General features: G+C 37.8%; 1 pseudogene; it reads left to right on the top strand.

Moving 5' to 3' along the window:
• Positions 1-272: 272 nt before the first annotated feature.
• LOC122477094 lies at positions 273-18677 on the top strand (annotated as a pseudogene).
• Positions 18678-20059: the final 1382 nt, after the last annotated feature.

The raw sequence follows: 20059 nt of genomic DNA, 5'->3' as shown, positions 1-20059 counted from the left end.
TCCTTCACTCATATACCACTTCATCAACAATTATTTTATATACATCCACGGACAAGATTGCCTTTATGGGAGCTTTGTGATGCAGACAGAACATTATGAAACCCAGGTCAGTCCAGGACCTACAAGAGTCATATTGAGGAGGCAAAAGGCAGGCCCACACCCAGGTGGTGGACTCATCAAACATAGTTCTGACTTCAGACACAGAATTAGCTTTATACCCCTGAGGACTTGGCTAAAGCTGTATTTACCTTTGGTATGGGCAACAGTACCATATGCGAAGGGGTCAGAAGGAATCATGCCCATCTGTGCTTTGTGTAATAGGTATACAGAGGTTGGTCCTAGGTGTGGATCCTGAAGTGGCTAGTGAACCAGTTCCAGTCCCTCTTGGCTTCAGTCTGAAAGCCCTGGAGGTAAGCTCACCAAATTCAGTCTAAATGTAGATTCCATAATGGCTCTAGACCCCTCTAGCTTCAGTCTGCAAACAGTCCTGGTAGCACCTAGTGAGAAATATTCCTAGTTGTAACCCCAGAGATCTTGAAATGGCCCTATACTTTGCTCTATCCCCATCAATACCACAGTCTACCAACAGACATGCCAGCCATGGTACCAGGCAGGAGAACTCATGTATGTAACTCTGGAGATACTAGAAAGGTCCAGATACATGGCTCTAACCCCCTTCCAGACACAATCTACAAGCATTCCTGTTAACCCAGAGACCCACTGGGAGACAATCTTGTCTGCAAGCCAGATCCTAAAATGGGCCTTATACCTGGATCCAGCCACAGTCCACCAGCAGACATGCTACCCCAGGGACCCAGCAAGAGATATACCAGTTTGTTTCCCCGAGGATCCTAAAAGGGTCCCCTATTCAGCTCTGTCCCCTACTAGCCACAGTTCATGAGTAGTAATGTCTCAGGAACCCAGTGAGAGACACTCCTGTCTATGCTCCTGTAGATCCTGAAAAGGGGCCTAAACTCAGTAACAACCCCTCTCAGCTTCAGTCTATGAGCAGTCCTTATAGCATAAGGATTAGGCGGGCAATGCACATGTACATCCCTCAGGAGTACCTGAAACAGACCTTTACTAGGCTCCAGCCCCTCTAATTATAGTCAGGGAACAGTCCTGCCCACCTTGGGAAATATTCAAACCCATGTCTCAAAAATATTGAGGTTTGCAAACCTCAATATTGGTTGTGAAACCTGAAACAGCCACAGGGCTCAGTTCCAGACCTTCTCAACCATAGCTTAGGGCCAGTGCTTCCCATGCAGGTATCCATAGAATGACCAGAAACAGAGTCCCTCCCAGGGATTTAGCACAAGTCACAAATGTCTGCACATCTGGTAATAGGCCCATTCTCTGAGGAACCAGCTGTTGACCCTGAAGCAGATCCTTGTCCCAGTGCCACCCTACTGAACAATGTACTAAAGGTACACTTATCTACCAGAGACATAATCCATGCTATTTAGAGCCCCTGGTAACAAGCTTAATCAATTGTGGAATGCACTGTAGACCTAAAGACAGTTTCATAATTAGCTCCAATACAGTGCAACTGTGAATCTGGAGATAATGGTATCAGAAGGGGGAACTAACAGGAGGTCTTTACCTGTGGACCAGTCTTAGAAAGTGCAAAAGGTGGGAGGAGCCAAGATGGCAGAACAGCATGGAAGCTTTTTGTTGTGTCTCACATTCATGAAATACAGCCAGACCAACACTAAACCATCCTACACACCTAGAAAGTTATTGGAGGATTAACACAGCAATATGCACAACCTGAACCACAGAACTCAGTAGGTAAGCGGTGCAGAGAGCTGAACATGGGGAATGAGAAGCTGCAAAAGGTAGGGAACCCCTTTTGTGGGCAGAGAGAGGATGGAGACTGGAGAGGGGAGCATACCGGAAAAGCACCCCTCCCCAAAAGCAGCTGGAGAGAAAGTGGAAAATTGGAAAGAGCCACAGGGACTAAACTAAAAAGGGATAGAGGAGAAAGGAGAAAGGAGAGGGTTTAAATTCCATCAAGACTGTGAACAAGGGGAGTGCAAAGGCTGCAACTCTGCAGCTCGATACCTGGCGGTGCTCTGTTGGGAAGGGCAAATCCCCAGGAAGAGTGGGGTCTGAGAGGTTCTCAGGCCACATGGGGACAAGCGGTTCTGCTGTTGGAAGGACATTTGGTAAAGACTGTTGAAGCCACCTGGTCCCAGCAGACCCCGGAAGGCGACCACATTCCCTGGTGCTGGGGCAAGGTCTTTGAGGGTGAAGCCTGGTACCAGATGTGTGTTGTGATTTTCCATAATCCCTGAAATGCTGATGCTACACTGTCTCGTGAACTTTTGCTGGGGCGGGCTGGCACCTGGCCACAGTCTCGGGGCACTGGCAACAGCAGGGTCCAGCGGGCATTCCTGGGTGCAGCCAACATTTGGTCATTGCTCATTTGGCCATTGCTCAGTGAGACCCTCCCACAGAGGGGGGGGGGGGAACGAATCAAAGCCACAGTCCTTCAGAAGTAGGGGGCCAGGGAAAGCAGCTGCATCTCAGACAAAACTTGGGGGAGAGGTACTGCCTGGGGCCTGGTCACGGAGAGTGAAAAAGCAGGGGATGGACAAGAGCTGAAGACAGGACCAGTGCACGATTGCTGATCCAGGAGAACAGACTGGGTAGCTGGGTGGTGCCATATTCACTGCTCCCACGCATGCACATAAGCACCTATGAGCACTGCAACAATCCACCCCAGTAGGCTATCAGGGCCATCTAGTGGAGAGCGGAGCTGTTACACTGAGCCCCACCAGTGGGGCCAACTGGTCTTCAACTTTGCTCTTCAACTGGGCCAACTTTGCTCTTCAAGAACACAAGCCTCACAGCCGGCTTAGCTTATGGACTATAAAGGGATACATAGACTGACTTCTAGGGGAAAACAAAGCAATTTCAGTCCTACTTCAATCGGTTAGCAGGTTCATCTATTCAATTTTTTTCTTTTTTTTTCCTTTTTCCTTTTCCTCTTTTACAATTCTTTGCTTTTTCTTGACTACAGAAAAAGAAAAAAAATCATTTTTATTTTCAATTTTTATTAAATATATCTGTCTTTAATTTTTATTACTATATTTTTTTTTACTTTTGTGTACATTTTCTCAAATTCCACTTTACTTCCATCATTTAATTTTAGTCTACTTGAGTAGACTAAATTTTCAAACAATTTCCTTTTTTTTCTTTTTTTGCCTTTTTCATTTCTTTTTCTTGAATGCAGAAAGAGAAAAAATTCATTTTTACTTTCGATCTCTTTTAAAAATATTTTTATTTAATTTTTATTACTATATTTTTTGCTTTTATGTAATTTTTTTTCAAATTCTATCTAACTCCCATCATTTTAATTTAGTCTACTACAGTGCATTCACTGTTTCAAATTTTCAAATGATTTCTTTTTTTCTTTTCTTTGTTTTTCTTTTTGTTGCTTTTCTTTTTTCTTAAATACAGAAAATGAAAAAATTCATATTTATTTTTAATTTTTATTAAAAATATTTTTCTTTAATTTCTTTCTACTATATTCTTTACTTGTGTATATTTTTTCAAATTCTATTTTACCCCCATCATCTCATTTTAGTCTACTTCAGTGTATTCATTTTTTCAAATTTTCAAACGATTTCCTTTTTTTTCTTCCCCCCTTTTTCTTTTTTTCTCTAATCTGTCAAACCACTTTAAACACTCAGACCAAAACACAACTAGGATCTAGCATCATCTATTTGACTTTTGTGTGTATGCGTGTGTTTTAATTTTTAATTTTAATAGTTTTTTAATTTTAATTTTTATTACAATTTTTCTACCTACTTATCCTTTTGTCCCTTCAAAATGACAAAATGAAGGAATTCACCCCAAAAGAAAGAGCACAAAGAAATGACAGTCAGGGATTTAACCAACACAGATACAAGCAAGATGTCTGAACAAGAATTTAGAATCATGATAATAAGAATACTAGCTGAGTCGAAAATAGATTAGAATCCCTTTCTGCAGAGATAAAATAAGTAAAAAAATAGCTAGAATGAAATTAAAAAATGCTATAAATGAGCTGCAATCACGGATGGATGCAGCAGTGGCAAGGATGGATGAGGCAGAACAGAGAATCAGGAATATAGAGGACAAACTTATGGAGAATAATGAAGCAGGAAAAAAAAGGAGGGAGATTAAAGCAAAAGAGCACTATTTAAGAATGAGAGAAATCAGTGACTCATTAAAAAGGAACAAAAACAGAATCATAGGGGTCCCAGATGAGGAAGAGAGAGAAATAGGGGTAGAATGGTTATGTGAGCGAATCATAGCGGAAAACTTTCCTAACCTGGGGAAAGACACAGACATCACCATCTGGGAAGCACAGAGGACCCCCATAAGATTCAACAAAAACCAACCATCAACAAGGCATATCATAGTCAAATTCACAAAATACTCAGGCAAGGAGAGAATCATGAAAGCAGCAAGGGAAAAAAAGTCCCTAACCTACAAGGGAAGACAGATCAGGTTTGCAGCAGACCTATCCACAGAAACTTGGCAGGCCATAAAGGAATGCTGGGAAATATACAGTGTGCTGAATCAGAAAAATATGCAGCCAAGAATTCTTTATCCAAGAAGGCTGTCATTCAAAATAGAAGGAGAGATGAAAAGTTTCCCAGACAAACAAAATTAAAAGTTTGTGACCACTAAACCAACCCTGAAAGAAATTTTAAGGGGAACTTTTTGAGGGGAGAAAAGATATATATATGTATATATATATATATATATATATATATGTGTGTGTGTGTGTGTGTGTGTGTGTATATGTGTGTATACATATATGTATATATACATGTGTGTGTGTGTGTATATACCAAAAGCAACAAAAGATTAGAAAGGACCAAACAACACCACCAATAACTCAAACTCAACAAGTATCATAATGGCAATTAATCCATATCTTTCAGTACTCACTCTAAACATCAACGGACTCAATGCTCCAATCAAAAGACATAGGGTAACAGAATGGATAAGAAAAGAGATCCATCTATATGCTGTTGTAAAGGAGACCCACTTTATACCTAAAGACACCTTCAGATTGAAAATAAGGGGATGGAGAACCATCTATCATGCTAATGGTCAACAAAAGAAAACTGGAGTAGCCATACTTATATCAGACAATCTAGACTTTAAAATAAAGACTGTATCAAGTGATGCAGAAGGGCATAATATCATCATAAAGAGGTCTATAGAACAAGAAGACCTGATACTTGTAAATATTTGTGCGCCAAATGTGGCAGCACCCAAATATATGAAGCAATTAATCACAAACATAAAGAAATTCATTGATAGTAATACCATAATAGTAGGAGACTTCAACACCCCACTCACAGCAATGGACAGATCATCTAATCAAAAATCAACAAGGAAACAATGGAGTTGAATGACACACTAGACCAGATGGACCTAACAGATATATTCAGAACATTTCATCCTAAAGCAGCAGATTACACATTCTTCTCCAGTGCACATGGAACGTTCTCCAGAATAGACTATATACTATGACACAAATGAGCCCTAAGGAAGTACAAAAAGATTGATAACATACCATGCATATTTTCAGACCACAACACTATGAAACTCGAAATCAACCACAATAAAAAATTTGGAAAGGTAACAAATACTTGGAGACTGAAGAATATCCTACTAAGGAATGAATGCACTCGCCAAGCAGTTAAAGAGGAAATTAAAAAGTATATGGAAGTCAATGACAATGATAATACTACAAACCAAAACCTCTGGGACACAACAAAGGCCGTCCTAAGAGGAAAGTATACAGCAATCCAGGCCTTCCTAAAGAGGGAAGAAAGATCTAAGCTATACAATCTAACCTTATGCCTTAAGGATCTGGAAAAAGAATGGGAAATAAAACCCAAAAGCAGAATTAGACAGGAAATAATAAAGAGTAGGGCAGAAATTAATGCTATCAAAACAAACAAACAAACAAACAAACAAAACAAAAACAGAACAGATCAATGAAACCAGAAGCTGGTTCTTTGAAAGAATTAACAAAATTGATAAATCCTTAGCCAGTTTGATCAAAAAGAAGAAGGAAAGGATCCAAATAAATAAAATCAAGAAAGAAAGAGGAGAGATCACAACCAACACAACAGAAATAAAAACAATAATAAGAGAATATTATGAGAAATTATATGCCAATAAAATGGGTAACCTGAAAGAAATGGACAAATTCCTAGAAACATATACACTACCAAAACTGAAACAGGAAGAAATAGAAAATTTTCACAGACCATAACCAGTAAGGAAATCGGATTAGTAATCAAATATCTGCCAAAAAACAAGAGTCCAGGGCTAGATGTTTTTCGAGAGGAATTCTACCAAACATTTAAAGAAGAGTTAACACCTATTCTCTTGAAACTGTTCCCAAAAGTAGAAATGGAAGGAAAACTTCCAAACTCTATGAAGCCAGCATTACCTTGATTCCAAACCCAGACAGCGACCCCACTAAAAAGGAGAACTATAGACCAATTTCCCTGATGAACATGGATGCAAAAATCCTCAACACGATATTAGCTAACTGGATACAACAATACATTAAAAAAAATTATTCACCACAACTAGGCGGGATTTATACCTGGGATGCAGGGCTGGTTCAATATCTGCAAAACAATTAACATGATTCATCACATCAATAAAAGAAAGGACAAGAACCATATGATCTTGTCAATAGATGCAGAGAAAGCATTTGACAAAATACAGCATCCTTTCTTGATACAAACACTCAATTAAGTATGGATAGAAGGTGCATACCTCGAGATCATAAAAGCCATATATGAATGACCCAACTCTAATATCATCCTCAATGGGGAAAACTGAGAGCTTTCCCTGTAAGGTTAGGAAGAAGACAGGGATGTCCCCTCTCACCACGGTTATTCAACATAGAATTGGAAGTCTTAGCCTCTGCAATCAGACAACACAAAGAAATAAAAGGCATCCAAATCAGCCAGGAGGAGGTCAAACTTTCATTCTTTGCAGATGACATGATACTCTATATGGGAAACCCAACAGATTCCACAAAAAACTGCTAGAACTGATTCATGAATACAGCAAAGTTGCAGGATAAAAAATCAATGCACAGAAATCGGTTGCATTCCTATACACCAACAATGAAGCGACAGAAAGAGAAATCAAGGAACTGATCCCATTTACAACTGCACCAAAAACCATAAAATACTTAGGAGTAAATCTAACCAAAGAGGTGACAAATCTATACACTGAAAACTATAGAAAGCTTATGAAAGAAATTGAAGAAGACGGAAAAAAATGGAAAAAGATTTCATGCTCCTGGAGAGGAAATACAAATATTGTTAAAATGTCGATACTACCCAAAGCAATCTACATATTCAATTCAATCCCTATCAAAATAGCACCAGCATTCTTCACAGAGCTAGAACAAATAATCCTAAAATTTGTATAGAACCAGAAGAGATCCTGAATAGCCAAAGCAATCTTGACAAAGAAAACCAAAGCAGGAGGCATCACAATCCTGGACTTCAAGCTATACTACAAAGCTGTAATCATCAAGACAATATGGTACTGGCACAAAAACAGACACTCAGATCAATGGAACAGAATAGAGAACCCAGAAATGGACCCACAAACATGTGGCCAAATAATCTTTGACAAAGCAGGAAAGAATATCCAAAGGAATAAAGACAGTCTCTTCAGCAAGTGGTGCTGGGAAAACTGGACAGCGACATACAGAAGAATGAACCTGGACCACTTTCTTACACCATACACAAAAATAAACTCAAAATGGATGAAATACCTCAATGTGAGACAGGAAGCCATCAAAATCCTCGAGGAGAAAGCAGGCAAAAACCTCTGATCTTGGCCTCAGCAACTTCTTACTGAACACATCTCCAGAGGCAAGGGAAACAAAAGCAGAAAGGAACTACTGGGACCTCATCAAAATAAAAAGCTTCTGTACAGTGAAGGAAACAATCAGCAAAACAAAAAGGCAACCGACAAAATAAGAGAAGATATTTGCAAATGACATAGCAGATAAAGGGTTAGTACCCAAAATCTATGAAGAACTTGACAAACTCAACACCCAAAAAACAAATAATCCGGTGAAGAAATGGGCAAAACACATGAATAGACACTTCTCCAAAGAAGACATCCAGATAGCCAACCAACACATGAAAAAATGTTCAACATCACTCATCATCAGGAAAATACAAATAAAAACCACAATAAGATACCACTTTACACCTGTCAGAATGGCTAACATTAATGACTTAGGCAACAACAGATGTTGACGAACATGCGGAGAAAGAGGATCTATTTTGCATTGTTTTGGCAATGCAAGCTGGTGCAGCCACTCTGGAAAACAGTATGGAGGTTCCTCAAAAGACTAAAAATAGAACTCCCCTACAACCCAGCAATTGCACTACTAGGTATTTATCCACAGGATACAGGTGTGCTTTTTCCAAGGGACACATGTACCCCCATGTTTATAGCAGCATTGTCAACAATAGCCAAAGTATGGAAAGAGCCCAAGTGTCCATCGATGGATGAATGGATAAAGAAGATGTGGTATACCTATACACAGTATTACTCAGCAATCAAAAAGAATGAAATCTTGCCATTTGCAACTATGTGGATGGAACTGGGGGGTATTATGCTAAGTGAAATTAGTCAGAGAAAGACAAAAGTCACAAGACTTCACTCATATGAGGACTCTAAGAGACAAAACAGGTGAACAAAAGGGAAGGGAAGCAAAAACAATATAAAAACAGGGAGAGGGACAAAACAGAAGAGACTCATAAATATGGAGAACAAACTGAGGGTTGCTGTAGGGGTTGTGGGAGGGGGGATGGGGTAAATGGTTAAAGAACATTCAGGAATCTACTCCTGAAATCATTGTTTCAGAATATGCTAATTTTGAAGTAAATTTTTAAAAATAAAAAATAAAATAAAATAAATGAAACTGCAAAAGGTGTTTGATACCTCAAATGCAAATACACTAATGCAAAGCTATATGGATCACAATCAGGCAAATGTGACACCACTAGAAGAAACTAATAAAACTTCAGTAACCAACCCTGAAGATACAGTGATCTATGATTTGTGTGACAAAGAATTCAAAGTAACCATCTTAAATTAATTCAGTGAAATACACGAGAACACAGACAACTGAATGAAATCAGGAAACCAATAAGCAAACTGATAATTTTCATAAATTAATATAAACTATGAGAAGGACCAAATAGAAATCCCAGAGCTGAAGGATACAAAGACAGAACTGAAAATTTCAACAGACAGCTTCATTAACAGCCATGATCACACAAAAGAATCAGTGAAGTTGAAGACAGACCATTTGAAATTATCTGGTTAAAGAAACAAAAAGAAAAAAAATAGAAAAGAGTAAGAAAGCCTGCATGAATTATGAGACACCATAAAGTGAATAAAGAATCACATCATGGGAATCTCAAGAGAAGTGGAGGCATAAAGCTTTTTTAAAGAAATAGTAACTGAAAACTTCCAAAATTTTGGAAGTCATAAAACATCAAGGTACAGAAAGCTCAAAACCCTAAGCAAGATCAGTCTAACAAAGATTACTCTGAGACACATGATAATCAAAATGTTAAAAGGCAAAGGCAACGGAGACTTTTGAGATCAGCATGAGAAAAATGACACAATACAGTAGGAAACCATCATAGGGTTATCAGTGGGTTTATCTGCAAAAACCTTCCATGCTAGAAAAGAGTTGGATAGTATATTTGAAGGGCTGAATGAAAAATAAAACTGACAATTCAGAATACTATACCAGGCAAAACTGACCTTCATAAATGAATGAGACAAAAAGATATTCCAAAACAAAAGGTAAGAGAGATTATCACCACAGTCCTCCTTAAAATAAATCTCAGAGAGCCCTTCAGGTTGAAATAAAAGCATGCTAAGTAACAACATGAAAACATATAAAAGTATAAAACTCATTGGTGAAGGTAAATATATAGTCAAATTCAGAATACTCTATCAATTGAGAAGTGATATCAGCAAGAAGGTAACATAGGTCATTCCTGACTTTGCTCCCACTCACAAGAACAACTAACGATTACTCATGAACAAGACACCACTGAGAGGTTCCTAGAACACAGGGGTCAGGTGGAAGCATCCCCCTTCACCAAGAGACCAAGACAGACTGCATTAGAAGGGCAAAAGAAATGGCTACACAGTAACCACAGAGCGCCTCACACGGGCCAGCACAGAACCATGTGGAGAGGTCTCCCCTGAGCCTCTAGTTTCTCCATGGGGAAAAGGGAGCCCAGAGGAGACAACCAGTGTCCTCAGCATTTTGAGTAACTTCATGGAAGCCTGTAGTCTAGTCTCACCCTATAGAAATTACAGGGGAATCTTCAAGGCTCAGCCACTGTGAATCTGTGAAGGAGAAAGGAGAGGGGCTTGAAGTATACATCACATGGATCTTGACAGATCAAGTTTATAATTACAGTGCCCAAATAGTAATCCCAACCAAGCGGCTTTGTGCATCTGCAGAATCAAGTCAGTGACACACTCTGACCAAGGAACTCACTGGGATGCAAATATTCCTGATTCAGGTCTTCAAACAAGGAGTTTTGCTGGTCCTAGAGTTTGGTTTGCCTATGCACAGGCAAGGAGCTGAGTCATAGCCCCATCTGATGGTTAGAGTGTTTCCCAGACCCATCTGGGCAAAGATACTGGTGAAAGCACCTGAAAGCTGAGTAAACAAAAATGTTCAAGCTGAGAAGTGAGTGGGTAGAGATGATCACCCCCAGAACAGTCCCTACTGAGCATGGAGTGTTCCTTTGCTATAACCAAGCAGAGATTCATTCATAGTGAAGGCTGAGAATATATTCTGACCCCTCCTGACCCAAAAACCTCTTGAAAAAATTTGGGAGTTGCCTGGAGTGGCTCCTCCCCATCCTGTTCCCACAAAGGAACTGAAACATAGCCCCAACCACTGTGATTCTTGGGCCTTATTAAGGACTGCCAAGAATACCTAGAAGCTGTGCAACCAGCAGTACTCAACCAAGACGCAGGCAGGCTATACTGATCACACTCAAAGCAAAGCCAATACCAAGTTTTTCTGCTACACCCAGGCAGAGGGATTAATGCATAGCCAGAATACCATAATACTTTAATGGTGCTATGTAAATCACGTTTGTTTCTAGTATAAAAGTTAAAAAGCAATATTCAAAACAACTATAGACTCTAATTTTTTTAATTTTATTTTTAATTTGTTTTTAATTTACATCCAAATTAGTTAGCATATAGTGCAACAATGATTTCAGGAGTAGATTCCTTAGTGCCCCTTACCCATTTAGCCCATCCCCCCTCCCACACCCCCTCTAGCAACCCTCAGTTTGTTCTCCATATTTATGAGTCTCTTCTGTTTTGTTCCCCTCCCTGTTTTTATATTATTTTTGTTTCCCTTCCTTTGTTCATCTGTTTTGCTTCTTAAAGTCCTCATATGAGTGAAGTCATATGATGTTTATCTTTCTCTGACTGACTAATTTCACTTAGCATAATACCCTCCAGTTCCATCCACATAGTTTCAAATGGCAAGATTTCATTCTTTTTGATTGCTGAGTAATACTCCATTGTATAGATATACCACATCTTCTTTATCCATTCATCCATTGATGGACATTTGGGCTCTTTCCATACTTTGGCTATTATTGACAATGCTGCTATAAACATGGGGTTGCATGTGTCCCTTGGAAACAGCACACCTGTATCCCATGGATAAGGGCCTAGTAGTACAATTGCTGGGTCGTAGGGTAGTTCTATTTTTAGTTTTTTGAGGAACCTCCATACAGTGAAGAAATGGGAAAAAGACATGAATAGACACTTCTCCAAAGAAGACATCCAGATGGCCAACCGACACATGAAAAAATACTCAACATCACTCATCATGAGGGAAATACAAATCAAAACCACAATGAGGTAGGTACCAACTTACACCTGTCAGAATGGCTAACATTAACAACTCAGGCAACAACATATGTTGGTGAGGATGCAGAGAAAGAGGATGTCTTTTGCATTGTTGGTGGGAATGCAAGCTGGTGCAGCCACTCTGGACTCTGATAATTTTTTTACTAAAGCCAGAATATAGACAGATGTAAAGTGTGACATCAGTAGCATAAAATATGTGGTGAGGAAATGTAAGAGTGTACCGATTTTATATGTGATTTGAATGTAAGTTTTTATCAGATTAAAATATACTGTTGTAAGATATTTTATGTAAGCCTCATGGTAACCATAAAGAGAAAAACCTACATTGGATACACAAAAGATAAAAAGACAAGAATACAAGCATAGTATTATAAGGAAGACAGAAAGAAAGGAATAAAGAAATGAAATAACTAAAAAAGCCAGAAAACAGTTCACAAAATGGCAATAGTAAGTCTTTACGTATCAGTAATTACTTCACATATAAATGTACTAAATTCTCCATTCAAAAGACACAGAGTGGCTACAAAAGAAACACGTGTTGGCAAGGATGCAAAGATAAAGGAACCCTCTAGCACTGCTTGTAGGAATGCGAACTGGTGCAGCCACTGTGCAAAACAATATGGAGGGTACTCAAAAAATTAAAAATAGAGTTACACTATTATCCAGTAATTGCACTACTGGGTATTTACCCCAAAATACAAAAACACCAATGCAAAGGGATATGTGCATCTCTATGTTTATTTGCAGCATTATTTACAATAGCCAATGTATGGAAGCAGCCCAAGTGCCCATCCATAGATGAATGGATAAAGAAGTGGTATATATATACATATATACAATGCAATATTATTCAGCCAAAAAAGAATGAAATCTTGCTATTTGCAACAACATGGATAGAACTAGAGAGCATAATGCTAAGTGAAATAAGTCAAAGACAAATATCATGATTTCACTCATGTGGAATTTACTAAATGAAACAAAGGAGCAAAGGAAAAGAGAGATAGAGACAAATCAATAAACAGATTCTTAACCATATAGAACAAACTGATATTTACCAGAGAGGTGGTGGGTGGGGGGATGGGTAAAATAGGTGATGGGAATTAAGAATTACACTTAATCATGATGTAAAAAATAAAAAAAAAAAATAATCAGTGGGGAAAAAGGACAGAGTGGCTAAATAGATTAAAAAACAAGTTCCTAAATCTGATCCCTCTAAGATACTTAAAAATAACCTGAAAGTAAAGGGATGGATGGAAAAAAGATATTCCATGCAAACAGTAACCTAGAGAGTAGAAATGGTAATATTTATGTCAGATAAAATATTTTCAGTCAAAATTTTTATGAGACAAAAAAGATACTATATAGTGAGAAAGGCATCAATTCATCAAAATAATATAAAATTATAAATATATATGCTCCCAATATTGGAGCACTGAACTATTTAAAGCAAATATTAACAGAACTAAAAGGTGAAATGGACAACAATAGAATAATAGTAAAAGACTTCAATATCCTACTTTGATCATTAGACAGATCATTAAGAGAAAACTAATAGGGAATGGGGGATCTAAATAACACTATAAACCAAATGGACTAAACAGACATACACAGAACATTCTGTCCAACAGCACCAGAAAACAAATTCTCAAGTATAAACAGAACATTCTTCAAGATAGATCATATGTTTGGCCACAGAACAAACATTAACAAATTCAAAAAAGATTTAAATCATATCAAGTATCATCTTTAGCTATAATGGTATGAAACTAGAAATCAGTAACAGGAGAAAAACTGAAAAATTTTAAAAATATATGTAAATTAAAAAACACACTCTTGAATGAACCATTAATCAAAGAAGTAACCAAGAGGGAAATCAGAAAGTATCTTGAGACAAACAAAAATAAAAGCTCAATATACTAAAATCCTTGGGATACAGCAAAAGTAGTACTGAGGGGAGCATATAGTAACAAATGTCTACTTTAAAGAAAAAAAGAAAGATACGAAATAAACACTCTAACTGTATAATTCAAGGAATTAGAAGAACAAACTAAGCCCAAAGTTACTAAGCCCAAAGTTATAAATTAAGTATTAAATCATATGATCCTCCCAATAAGTACAGATAGTTTTTTCACAGAATTCAATATTATTTCTTGTCAAAAGCTCTTAAAACTTTGGGCATAGAAAGACCATATCTCCATATTAAAAAAGGCTATATATGAAAAACCCACAGCTAACATTTTACTCAACATTGAAAAGTTGAAAGCTTTTCCTCTAAAATCAGGAACAAGACAATGATGTCCACTCTTGACCTTCCTTTTCAACATAGTACTAGAGTTGGTGTTAGCTCCGGGATGTGGAGTGGGCGCTGTGGGAGATCCTGTCAGGTGCTTGCAGAGCTGAATGTTATTCTAAGAACTTGGGAATTCAGGCTTCCACTGTGGTGTTAGGTACTGAATTAGAAGATGCCAGATGATGGGAGTGCCTGGGTGGCTCAGTCAGTTGAGCATCCAAGTCTTGGTTTCAGTTCAGGTCATGATCTCATGGTTTGTGAGTTTGAGCCCAGTCGGGCTCTGCACTGACAGTGAGAAGCCTGCTTGAGATTCTCTCTCTCTCCTCCTCATGCATGCTCTCTCTCTCTCTCAAAAACAAACAAACAAACAAACAAACAAACAAACTTAAAAAAAAAGATGTCTGATGATGATGCTTCTGGAGACCATGGGGTGTCTGCCAGTCTTGGTACCCTCAGCCATGTCTACAATAATGTGTTTCTTCCCCAGTCCACCAGGCACTCACAAGAGTCATTCATCACCTACTTTGATGGGAAGATCACCATTCCTGAGGAATAGTATTCTTGTTTTAACTTTCATAAACTCTGCGCTTTCATGGGACCCAACTTTCTCATGAGCACTGCTTACTTGGATCCAGGAAACATTGAATCTGATTTGCAGTCTGGAGCAGTGGCTAGATTTAAGTTGTTCTGGGTTCTTTTGTTGGCCACCATCATGGGACTCCTGCTCCAGCACCTTGCAGCTAGATTGAAAGTGGTCATGGGGTTGCTGAAGTGTGTCACCATCAGTATCTCAGGGTCTTATAAATTATCCTATGGCTAATGGTGGAGTTGGCTATTTTTTGCTCAGATATGCAAGAAATTATTGAATCAGCCATTTCCATCAATCTTCTGTCTATAGGAAGGTATCCTCTATGGGGTGGAGTTCTCATCACCATTGCAGATATCTTTGCATTTCTCTGGACAAATATGGCTTATGGAAGCTATAAGCATTCTTTAGACTTTCTAATAACTATTATGGCCCTCACATTTGGATATATGTTACAGTTAAACCCAGCCAGAGCCAGGTACTCAAGGGCATATTCCTGCCCTCCTATTCAGGATGTCACCTCCCACAGATTGAGCAGGCTGTGGGCATCGTGAAAGCTGTCATCATGGCACACAATATGTACCTGCATTCTGCCTTAGTCAAGTCCAGAAAGGTAAAATAAGCCAATAAGCATGAAGTTCAAGAAACTAATATGTACTTTTTCATTTAATCTTGCATTGCTCCCTTTGTTTCCTTCATCATCAACATCTTTGTTGTCTGTCTTTGCTGAAGCAGTTTTTGAAAAAAAAAAAAACTAGGTGGTTGCAGTCTGTAAAAATAACGACAATCCCCACACTGCCCTTTTTCCTGATGATAACTCAACACTGGCTGTGGGCATCTATAAAGGGGGTGTTGTACTGAGATGTTACTTGGGTCTGCTGCACTATACATCTGGGCAGTGGGGATCCTGGCTGCAGGACAGAGCTCCATCATGACAGTAACCTATTTTGGCCAGTTCATCATGGAAGAATTCCTGAACCTAAAACGGTGACACTTTGCTCGAGTGATTCTGGCTCACTCTATTGCCATCATCCCCAGTCTGCTTGTTGCCATCTTCCAAGATGCAGAGCATCTAACAAGGATGAAGGAGTACCCTACAATCCAGCAATTGCACTGCTAGGTATTTACTCAAAGAATACAAAAATGCTAATTCAAAGGGGTACATATACCCTGATGATTTAGCAGCATTATCTATAATAGCCAAATTATGGAAACAGCCCAAGTGTTTATATACATACATATACTGTGGAATATTACTAGCCATAAAAAAGAATGAAAACTTGCCATTTGCCATGATATGGATTGAGCTACAGAATATTATGCCAAGAAAAATAAGTCAGAGAAAGACAAATACCATATGATTTTACTCATATGTGGAATTTAAGAAATAAAAGAAATGAACATGGTGGGGGGAAGAGAAACAAACCAATTAACAGAGTATTAACTATAGGGAACGAATTGAGGGTTACTTGAGGGGAGGTGGGCTGCTGGATGGGCTAAAGACGTGACAGGTATTAAGGAGGGCACTTGTTGTGATGAGCACTGGGTGTTTTACATAAATGATGAATCACTAAATTCTCCACCTTAAAGTAACATTACACTGTATGTTAACTAACTGGAATTTAAGTAAAAATTTTGGCAAAAATTTAAAAAAATAACAAAGTTGAAACCAGTCCTCTCACAACTAAAAAAGGAAAAAAAAAGAATATCTGAAATCAAATCTGTAATCCCATGATATCACCAGCCTGGATTTTACAACAATAGTTCAACTAATAGGAAAACTGATATGTTTTATGCAGTGAAAAAAAAAAACAAATGTGTACAACACTGCAAGATTTTGCTCCTTACTGCAATCTATGAATTTAAAGTTGAATTTACAACCTGTACAAATCTTCAAATTGGTAATGAGTTTGTATTTCCATGTGCAACAAGAATTTCATTTAATTCATCTCTCTCATTGACATTTGAAATACTTGTAAATTTTGTGACTCAGCCCTGTATCCTACATGCTTCAACAGTAACAGGAATCATTCATTCATTTATTTACAGAAGCTAAGCTTATAAGTTATTTCTATATATAATGTGGAAGATGCATTCCTACTGTGCTTTAATCAAGATGCAGGCCTCAGTCAACCAACTCCAGTACTACTAAATAGCAATTTGGTTAGCAACTCCCTGGAAAAAATAGATAAGTATAATCCTTACAATGTGTGGCATGAATTGTCACACATAAATAGAAATAGTTACTAGGGAAGCATCATTATATATGAAGATGCTGGAAAGAAGCTACATCATTGGACTGTTGTAAAGATTCATTAAGACTGGTACACATAGTGTTTAAGATCGTGTCAGGTATATAGTAAACTTGTAATAAATGGTGCTAGTATACTGTGCTTGTTAATACTCTTCTGCTCCATTTAGCCAACCAGATAGTTTTAAAAGCCTTGAGTTCTTTTTAAGCTAGTTATTATAAAAATCACAACAGTAGTTGGTTAATAACTGACATAACTTCATAAAATTTACTACATACTAACTTTATAAAATTTACTCTGTATTATTAGTATATTAGTCTATTAACTAATTAAATATGAGATATATTTTATAAGTAAAATTAATGTCCATATGTAAGTATAATATGAATCTGTCATTAAAGAGAATTCAAAATTACAAAAAATAATAAAAACTATTTAAAAATTAAAAAAAACAAAAAAAAATAAAAAATAAACAGATTCTTAATTATAGATACAATCTGATGGCTACCAGAGGAGAGGGTGGTGGGGAGAGATGTTAAGTAGATGATGCAGATTAAGGAATGCACTTGTGATGAGTACTAGGTGATGCATGGAGTTGTTGAATCACTATATTGTAAACCTGAAACTAATATAAAACTGTATGTTAACTAACTGAAATTAAAATAAAGAGTTTTAAAAAATCAATAAAAGTATTCTCTGGAAATCAACTGACTATATGGAATTTACAATAACGAATCCCATGCATTTAATTATTTTATTTTTATTTTAAATTATTTTTATTTTAAATATTATTTTCATGCCTGTTTTTCCAAACAATAGTTGAACATTTACTAACACAACACTGCTTCATAATTTCATTTTGCTTAGTCAATTTTCATTCATTCTGCTAAAACATTTAGACTTTATGTCTTTGTGGGAGGATGGGTTAAATGGGTGATGGGTACTAAGGAGGGCACTTTTTTGGGATGAGCACTGGGTGTCATATGTAAGAGATAGATCGTTGGGTTCTGCTCCTGAAGCCAAGTATGTTAACTAACTTGACTAGAAACAAAAAATAACAAAAAACAGTTAGACTTTAGTACATAGATGCAGAAAGCAGTAAATACAAAACCCCTGCCATCTAAAAAGGGCACAACATCCAAGGATAATAAGAATCTTGAATACTTTGACATGTGATGAAAGGAAAGGTAATGATGTTTCTTTTTTCTTCTCTGTTAAGTGTGGTGATAACCAAAACATGAGGGGAGATAAATCTATAAAATGACTTTTTAAACAAAGCCCAACAGTAGTTTGTTCAGGCCTTAAGAATCAAGGGGTTAGGACTCTGTATTAGACCATAACCCTCCACAACTTCTATCCATAGAAATCCAAAGCATTACAGACACCTACAATGACACTCCAGGCTAGTCCTTTCTTTACATCCTTCCAGAAAAATTATAGCCTTTCAGTACCTCTCAAACACATGTAGTGCTCTCCAATCTCTGTTCCTTGCTCAAACTCTCTTTTTTTTTTTTTTTTTACTTAGGATAATCCCTCCTTACAAACTCCTAGTTGAAGAGTGTTATCTCTTGTATACCTAGAGGGACTTTGTCATCAATTCTGAATATACTTATCTATATGTTCTAAGGTTTATTGTATTAGTTAAAAAAAAAGACTCTTCATGGTCCAGTCAAATACCCACAAATTCATATATTATTTATGTATGTTTATTCCTTCAGACAAATTCTTGCCCCTGTCTAAATGAGAAAAGTTAGGAAAGTATCTGTAAAGCATTTTGTAAGCCTGTACACACACACACACACACACACACACACGCACATGCACACACACACACATATGTATTTTGCAGATGGTAAAGCTTATATCTGTAAGCTGATAATATTATTGCTTTTATTGTTGCCATCACAATTTTTCAAGATGGCCGGCCTCCTTTTCTTTTTATTCTTAACACCTATTGTTTTTGACCAACAACAGCAGGAGGATTTAATTGCCTGAAATAAAGTAGAAAAGTCAGGAATGCCGCAGGGTGCCTGAGTGATTCAGTCAGTTAAGTGTCTGACTTTGGTTCAGGTCACTATCTTGCAGTCCCTGAGTTCGAGCCCTGCATCAGGCTCTGTGCTGACAGCTCAGAGCCTGGAGCCTGCTTCAGATTCTGTGTCTCCCTCTCTTTCTGCCCCTCCCCGCTTGAACTCTGTCTCTCTCTCTCTCTCTCTCTCTCTCTCTCTCAAAAATAAGTAAACATTAAAAAAAAAATTTAAAAGTCAGTAATGTTGGAAAATGAATTGGAGAACTAGCATTAAAGGTAAGTCTTTAAAAAAAAGAGAAGCATCAAATTAACAAAGAACTTTTTAACATTTTAATTCATTTTTAGAAAGAGTGTAAGCGGGGGAGGGGCAGAGAAAGAGGGAGACGCCAAATCTGAAGCAGGCTCTGAGCTGTCAGCACAGACTGCAATATGGGGCTTCAACCCACAAACCATGAGATCATGACCTGAGCCAAAGTCTGCCACTTAACTAAGCCACCCAGGTGCCCCAATAAAGAAACTTTAATAATAGCAGTCTTATTTTAATCAGTTAGGTTTTTGCACAAGGTTGTGTTTTAGGATAATGCCAAAGAAAGATTATTATGGATAAACTTTGTAGTGTGGATTGGAACAGAGAGCCAGGAGACTGTGAGTTAGAGCCAATACTACTATGGAGAAGGAGAAGGAGAATAAGGAGGAGGAGGAGGAAGAAGAGGAAGAGGAGGAAGAGGAGGAGGAGGAGGAGGAGGAGGAGAAGAGGGGGTGCCAGTGCCAGTGGAGTGGAAAGAAGAGATGGAAGAAGGAGAGAAATAGCAACTACAGCTAATATTCAGCACTATATATAAAAACGAAAGCTAATTATCTCAGGTAATATTTACAACAATTTTAGCATTGTCGTGATCTCCATTTTTCAG

Source organism: Prionailurus bengalensis, chromosome X, assembly GCF_016509475.1.
Source record: "Prionailurus bengalensis isolate Pbe53 chromosome X, Fcat_Pben_1.1_paternal_pri, whole genome shotgun sequence".
Classification (NCBI taxonomy): Eukaryota; Metazoa; Chordata; class Mammalia; order Carnivora; family Felidae; genus Prionailurus; species Prionailurus bengalensis.
This window is presented reverse-complemented; position numbering and strand designations above follow the sequence as displayed.